Source organism: Rhipicephalus microplus, chromosome 8 (genome assembly GCF_043290135.1).
Source record: "Rhipicephalus microplus isolate Deutch F79 chromosome 8, USDA_Rmic, whole genome shotgun sequence".
NCBI classification, from domain to species: domain Eukaryota; kingdom Metazoa; phylum Arthropoda; class Arachnida; order Ixodida; family Ixodidae; genus Rhipicephalus; species Rhipicephalus microplus.
Genome location: NC_134707.1, coordinates 44,357,316 through 44,366,024, shown reverse-complemented (window position 1 = coordinate 44,366,024; position 8,709 = coordinate 44,357,316).

Sequence of the window (8,709 nt, the reverse complement as noted above, 5' to 3'; positions counted from 1 at the left end):
CAATTAATGACATTTGTCGTCGAACCCACACATCGTACGACGTGTCTGGGTTGCCCCTAAAATTTCTCATTCCGACCATCACTGTGTTACTCGTGAATTATTGAAAAGTTTTTCGCGTGTTTGTATGTGTCTTTATCCATTAATTATTATGTGCAAAGAGCGGTGCTTGTACACTATTTCCTTTAGCCACAGCGCTGTGTGGAGGGGAGTACCACACTATCATTAAAGAGGCGCTTTAACAAGTTATCAAAACTGTGATAGAGCGCATGGGTTTATCAACCAATGCGCGTGCTCAATTTGTTTTTGTTTGTGTGGTGTCGCCTGAAAGGCGAAGCTTTTTGTGGCCACCACAGCCGCAGCTTAATTACGTGCCCTGCGGGTCAGCAGTTGAAAGTCTTGACTACTAGACCACTGAGGCGGGCACATGACCATGCTGAGTGAACGAGGACCAGGTCGAATCTTTTACTTTATTACATGTCAAGATAGACGAATGAAAGTATTATTGACGGAAAGAGTTCCGGCTGCTGCTGTGATGCCTTACATGTCGTCCCCCCCCCTCTCGCAGTAACATATTTTCGGCTTTGGCACTGGTAGGCACCAAAATTTAGTGATCCTCCTTGTCAGTCGAAGTTGGTGAATCGGAGGCAGCGCAACTATGGTGATACATTTCTCAAGCATCTGTGGAAAAAAGAAAAAAATCATTGGGTGGTCAAAGCGATTGCGAAACTTCCATCGGTAAGCACAAAAAAGAACGGACAGAGAGTACTGGTGAACTTTTTTGGGCTACAAAACATGAAAAAGGAGACATCCTGCGCATGCGTCCCAACTATTCTGTATATATATTGTTCAAATGCGAGGATATATATTATCCTCGTAAGGATTATGCACTGAAACACGACGGCCCGATAAAAGGAACTAGGAGCGCTTCGTAGATTTTCCGGGCTGAACAGTGAAAGTATCTTCGCAAAATACGCGCCGTTTCAGAATAAGTGTCAGCCATGTTCCTCAAAATAAATTATCAGTTTACTTCCAGTTTTAGCCTTCTGCTTAATGTTCTGCTCCTTCACATGTCATTGCTGCTGCGATAGGAGCGCACCGACTGTGACATCAATCGTAATTTCTAAGACGCACGCATACTCCACAGACATTGTCATGGCCGCGCCCATAAAAGCTATGAAGATTTCAGCATTCATTTCATTCGTCCTTCATGGTGAGTTTACCGTGTAACGTGCTAACCGATGAGGGTAAGAATTTGTGGTATAGTCAGGTCGCAATCATTTGGCTTCGCTTTTTTAACCTTTTTGTGATTTGCATTTTCAAAGATGCATATAAATTAGCACCTATCAAATAAACTCTCAAGTTTCAGTAAGCTCCCAGTCTTCGCAGTCATCCCTCCCTGCCAACAATATTAGTGTATGGGGATGACTTTGCATCCCCCCCCTAAGGTGGAAGTAAGAAGCGGCTGCGGCCTTTCCTCTTCCCCACTCACTCTTGTGCGTCGACCTATGCAAGCGCACCAGATGAAACAGATAAGATGAGGCCACCTTCTGAGCTGAATGGTAAAGCAGCAGAAGCGCTATGAGAAGGTTTGGTCTCCTCGAAAGGGCAGTTAATTTTTCGCCCATATAATTTTTATCTGGCACACATAATATTTACTATAAAATGTTATTCCATGTACTTCATGTTAAACAATGACAATCAAAATCTTTACTCAATTTGAACGAGACTCTACGTTTATTAGGTGTCGTGTTTGCTTCGGGAAAAGGGGGTGCCTGAAATCAATCAATCAGTCTCACTTTTATTAACATAAATAATTATTACAAACCGGCTAGACCGTTAGCTTATATTGGTTGTTTGTCGGTTCCTATCAGAGTACAAAACAGAATAACAGAACATTACAAAGACAGATTTTATGTTGACAGCAGAACAGGGTATTTCTGGGCCAACAGAGATTAGCACACCCCCGCCCCGGCTGCGTTTGCGGTCGGGGCGGAATGACTGATAATCGGGTAAGTCCGAGAGCACTTCGGCGTCAGTAACTTCATCGGTTAGCCAAGTTTCTGTTAGTACCAAAATATTACTGTTGGAAGACGCCATAACGTTCGACAAGACTTGGCACTTTGGCATGAGACAACGAACATTAGTGAAGATAACAGAAAAAGAAAGTTTATTACCTGTTTGGTTTTGGCGGTGGTGCGGTTTAGTCTGCGGGCGCGGTGATCGCTATGCGACTTCTGTAACCGATTGTGATCCGTGGTCAAAATTGTAGCGTTTGCAACCCATATACAAAGTTTTGAAACGGATCTGAAATTTACCTGATTTCTGATTAGCGAACGCAACGAGATGACGGCGAGAAGTACGAACTGAGAGGAAATAATATTCGCCAATGCAGAAATCTGTTCCTTTCTACTTTTTGGCATTTGAGAGGGTGTTTTGTTTGGTTTGTAGAATGTGAACCTGACAATTATTGGGCGGCAGCGATCATTGGTGTGGCGGCAAAGGCGATGCACTCGGTCAATTTCTTTTGGGTCAATTTTTATTTTCAAGTGTTCAAGACAGTGGTTAATTATAAGTTCTTCTGTTTCAATATTTATTTCTTTGGCGTTAGTATCCGGAAGGTTATAGAAGATTAAGTTGTTGCGGCGTGACCGGTTTTCTGCGTCATCCAGCCGTTTTTCAAGTTCGGTAACCAAGTGCGTGGTTGCGGTAGTGTCGGCTAGAATTGCGGCAATGTGAGTGGTGATGTTGACTTCGATGGGGCTGTCCAAGGTGAAGTGGGGGAGGAGTAGTCTAGCCACGGCACTGGCAACAGCGTCGGAGCGGTAGCGGAGGGGGGCGGGACAGTGCCTGCTTCGCCATTGCCAGACAGGAAGGTGCAGTTTGATGATGGGTCCGACGAAGTGATTGCTAGGCCTGGCATCAGCTGGCGAGCGACAGTTACAAGGAACGCCTGCATTATTGGGAGGAACGGGTAAGCGAACTGCATTGTGTCACATCTGCCAAGCCTACAAGGTGACGCCGGTGACCACTCGCGATATACAGGGGCCGGATTCACAAAACTCACTTACGAAAACATTTTTGCGCAAGAGAAATTTTGTTGCGTAAGTCGATTCACGAAACGAAAAAATGTCCTAAGAGGCCATAGTTGTCACATCAGCCGCTGCAAATAAAGCGCGCTGTGACTGCCCGGGAACATGTCAGCGATGGTGATGCAGCTGCTATACTTGCTTACGTCACTGAAAAGTGCTCGTAAGTGGATTCACAAAGCGAAATTGTGCGTAAAAACAGCATGGCTGAGAGAAAATCATAAAAGAGGTCCGGACCACTCTTAGGAACAATGTGGCTACTTAGAACCTGCTGCCGCGGCGGTATACTTTGGTGCCCTGGCTGGTTTTGAGTTAATTCACGCCCATTAAGGGCTGCCTGATGACTGCTGGTGCGTTTTTATTTCTTTCGACGCTTTGAGCTTCGCGTGTTGTTTCCCTTGTACGCAGTGGATGGTGTTGACAACCACCATCGTCCAATAAGTTCGAAGTCGCAGTAATTGAAGAATTCTATTGGGCGTCAATGGCATAAAACTACGCATGTAAAGATTTGTGATTAGATGAAAACCAATGTGATACGTGAATGGTCGGTGCATTTGAACGCGCCATGGCATAGCATCAACCTTATTTGTTATAGTGTTGTGTTGCGCCCCATCTCATCCAATTAAAAGTGCGACTCGAGATCCTTGCTTCATTGGTGGAAAATACCACCAAAGAGGTTATTGGGAACACATTCTTTGCACGCTATTCGAAATAAAAATGAGAGAAAGTTTTCAGTGAGTGGTTCATAAAGTTTGTGCTCTAGTGTACTTTCATTGGCTCTAACTGTCCAATGGTTGCGATCTCTGAAATACAGCTGTCGATACACTTTAGGACGATCTGGAACAAAGCGTACTTTGTAAACCAAAGCGTGTTAGGGGTGCGCGTGATTACGCATGGAACTACAAACAAATCATGCATCTTCACCTGCACTGTTCAGACACCGATATGGACCGTGATAATATGGCAAGCAATCGGAATGAAATGACCCTAGTAACTTTGTATGACATCAAAAATATGCAAACCCTCACGATTCTGGAGCAAACCTTGGCTGAATTCATCCCTGCGTATATTACCAGCCATTCAACTTGGCGCACGAACATCATTCAAAGGTAGAGCGAGCCACTGACATGTATTTTGTGCGACGCAGCGACCACTTGACCTGAGAATAATAGCGTTGCGAAGGCGAATCCCCTGTCGCATGCTCTGATCGAAGCAGACGACAAACGCGAGCAGACGATAGCTTGGCCGACAGGCACAGCTTGTGATTGGTTGTGAAGCAATACCCTCCACATCAGCTCACTCCGTGACGTTGCCAAAAGACTTCTTTCATCTGGCACTCCTGTCCTGTTCGTCATATCACCCCCCTCGCACATAAGAGAAAATTTTGTCACGCCGTGAAAATAGTGCAAGTACTTTCTAAGAGCTCTCTTATGTGCTGCGCAGTTGTCGAAAACAACATGGCGTCGTAAACAGCATATCGGTTGGTGCGACTTTCAGCAAACGCTTCTCGCACGAGTTACTTCAGCGTTTGACCAGATGTGTTGTGATTACAACAGCTCTTTCGGTGCGTGTAAGCAGTGCGGAAAGCTGTGGCAGTGCAATGGTGTACGGTGAAGCGCAGCGAAGCCTGTGCGTCGGTGTGGTTATCAAGCGGTGATCGGCGTCGATGTGTCGACGGCAACTAGCACTCGAGAAGCCTGCAATGTGTGTTTGTGTGCCGGTAACAGTTCGTTCGCTTGACTTTCCAGTCTCTCAGTTGTGTGCTGTGTGACATTTCGGATTGACAGCGTTTTCACACGTTACTTGAGTGACCCCAAGTACGTACGGAAACGTATGAACTACGCGCTTGGTTCTTGCTTCGCCACTAGTTAGCCCGTAAGCTTCTATTTACTTGAGAGCAATGTACTGTTCAGGAGTGAAACGATGTTCGTTGTGAACAGTGGTGCTGTGTTGACGTTCCAAGACTTGTGAACAAGCTGTGCTCGTGTGACCGAAAATTGAAAGACAGCGTTGATAACTGTTTTGCCCTGAGAAGTTGTGGTGGGGCAGCTTGGCGCTTTTGTTTGTTAAGTCGTCACTTCTCCTTATTGTGATAACCATAGTCCTAGCGCTGTGATGTGATCAGCCGAAACTGCGAGATGCTACATTCTGTTGTGGGTCGTGTTACTTTGGAAGCACGCCTAGACTCTTCTTCGGTAACAACTTGAGAGTTCTATGTGGCAGCGAGAGCCCGTGAACGTCAAGCTTCCCTCCGGCCCCCAGAAAAAGCAAAGATTTCACCGGTGCATCGCTTTGGATGAAGTTGTAGGCCAATATCGCCTAACTACAGGTTCTCGAGTTCGTCTGGCCATCGCTTTGCACGGCACTAGAGCCTTGACAACAGCCGGTCATGGCCAGTTCTTACACTTTATCAATGGACGTGCACGCCTGGCCAGCCCTTCATTGCTGTCATTGGCAGCTTCCAGTCTGCAGATGCCCTTTGCCTGTTGGCCGTGTTTGGTTCCTTATGACACCGACGGCTACTAAATGCTGCCATCAAAGTTTTTTGTGATTTGATGCAAGTGAGCTCTTGTTTGATTATGAGGTTGGGCCTGTCGATTAACCACGTTTGATAGTTGAAAAGTTAATGTGAATTTATTTTTCATGAGCCAGGTTGCACTTGTTCTATAGACGATTACCACTGTGGTAGTTCTATACTGCAGTAGGCCATATATATTGCGGTACGTCAATTTTACATGAGGCTTCAGTTTATTTCAAAGTGATTATAGCAGATTTTGGTCACTTTAACGAACTGATAGCTTCCTCAAATAAGTATTAGAAGTGAGTGCTTTTAATGATTGTTTTTAAATATCTCGTTTTTGGCTCTTCCATGATCGCCGAGATTGGTTTGTTAAGGTCCTGTGATGCATCGGTTGCACATTCTGGAACATCAATCCTCATCATTACTTGAAGAACCTGTACAAAAATAGGAAGGACACGTTCTCCCTAACTGTGCAAGCCTTTTTCACTGCTGGGACTGTTATCATTCAGCGGATATGGCGTGGAAGCATGCATGGCAGCCTCATCTGGAAGGACTGCGATCTGCTTGGGAGCTTCGAGGGCACAAAACTGCCTAACGGCTGGCTGCAAGGTTAGTTTTTCTTTAATACATACGATTACGTGAACACCACTTACTGTGCACAAATTGAAAACCCAAGCATGGTTGCTTTCAGTGGATACCTGTAATATTCTTACACATAATTCTTATTCGACATTTATAGAACTAAATTGCAAGATAATTGAGAATGTTGAAAGCTGAAAGCCTGCAGCTTATGAATGGAACTCCAAATTTCTGAGACTCAAAAGCTTGTGCTTTGATACGAGCACAAATACTTTGATTCCTTATTGAGCTCTCGAGCTTGTGACTCCCTCTGTGGATCGAGTGCTCTGGAAGGAAATAGCAAGTGGGTGAAAATTGCCTGGCTGTTCACAACTTGCAAGGAGAAAGACCTATTGAAGAAGCCTCAGATGACAGAGGGCTAGTAACTGCATCTTTTACCTAATGTAGCTTTTTCTCTCTCAGTGCTGTTGCTTGTGTTTCAGCCGAACCATTTCACCGCGATTGCATAGTGATATATATTTTTCTACAAATTGTACCTGACTTAAGTATGCATTGTTCATCTCTAAAGGTGACGTTCAGTGTGTTTCAAAGCCATGGCTGCTCATTTCTCTGTCTGTGGCTAGCCTATTTCAGCAGCAGAGCGATGCAGCTAGCACACATGCAATCTAAGTCATGGAGCACTCCTTTGGTGTTCTGTGCAGGACGCAGCATATCCATCCGGCAAGACACTGGTATCAACAATAATAGTGAGTGTTGGTGGCACCTGTAGGAGATCGTTGTGTTTGTTGCGCATGATTATTTCCCCTGATGAAGTGCATTTTTGAAAGGTTTTCTTCATTTAGAATAATAGATGTCAGCAACAAGCACACTCATAATCCACAAGTTCTTTGTGTCTTCTAGACTGCCCATTTGCTCCTATATGCGGTATGGTGAGCTGGCTATGTTAGACAGCCTTAAAGTTATGAACATTGGCTGTTGTGTTGTAATGCAGTCTAACTTGTGTTTCTTAGTGAACTTATTTGTGGTCTACTTCTCGCATCTAGTGTAAAGTCGAAATAGAAGAAACTCTATGGGCTTTTTATGCCTGTCAGAAGTTTCATGCCTTCATCTAAAACATTGTAGTTTTGCTCTTGTATCATATCAAATATATTTTCAGTCTTCACTGTTTGTGTGTGTGTGTTGAGGCTTGTCATTGGCTTCTGAAAATACAATATCTGTAAACGTGAGCACATAATTGACAACTATACACTCTTGCATGTAGCATGGTTGTAACAATGATCTGTATTTTTCTAAGTTCCAGCAGTAACAAGGGGTTCGGTGCTTCACGGTCATGTACAGTGTATCAAGAACAGAGCACAGAAGACCAACAAGTATAAAAGGACTGCCAGTGTCTGTTCTCCTGCTCAAAGTTTACAACAGCAGAAAGAGCACATTGTGACGTCAGGAGCAGCTGCTGCTTAACTTCTTAGCAGTGCATTAATCAGCAGTTGCTTTGCTTGCATTCGAAATTATCTAAATTTTGCATGGAAGATACCAAACTATGACACTAATTTAAAGGCTGCTGTAGTGTTAGTGGGCAAATATTTTTGAGCTGAAGTTTTTAGCATGTGTGTTAAGTGCCTGCGTGCCTCCACATTTACATGCCAGAAATCACAGCATCCATGGTTGCCAATGGTAACTGTGTTTGCATTCTTCGTAGTACAAGAAGTAAAGCCATGGATGCAGTAATCATATACTTAGTCGATGTAATCCTTCACTGTACACTCATTTGTATAGCACCAATGATGCCATGAGTGTATAAGCTCTGGGAAGTGAATCTATGTGGATTATTTTATTTTGGAGGAAGAGGATCATCACTACTTCTAGCATATCTTAACAGTAGATTTTAGTGCTTAGGTATTATCCCACTGCCTGTTCGTCCTTCAACAGTCTACTTATCTACTGTGTAAGTGTAACTTTTTAATTATATACTTTGCTCGGATAGGTTTTTTCATGATGTAATGTAAGTGACTTATCATCTATGCAGCTCTACTCAGACTAGAAATAAAAGTATTTATTTTTAAATGTAGCTATAGCTTGCATTCACTTGTGTTTTTCTAGGTGCTTGTACAATCGTTTAGCCCTACAAAAGTGCTGGTATACTCTAATATTGAATCTGGCATCTTAAAATAGTTTGTTAGCGGAAGTAAGAATGTGATTACAACTAATTACTATCCTCAGATGATTTGTGAGAACTCTGTGGAAATTTATTTACATTTTTTGAACTTTGTGAAGGCAAATGTTGTTATGTTCTTTTATTGTTGTCCCTGTTTCATGCAAATGACTCATAATTACTTTGCAGTGGCATAGTATTAGTTGTTATTTTACACATATGTGCTGAGCAACATCGCAGTTGAGGCCAGCAGCAAGACATACATGCAGTGCACTGGAGCATCACCTCCCATAGTGTACAGTCTTCGCCCACCAGTAAACTCAATATTTTTCAAGCAGACTAATAGACAGCTGCATGGGAACTGTGTTGAT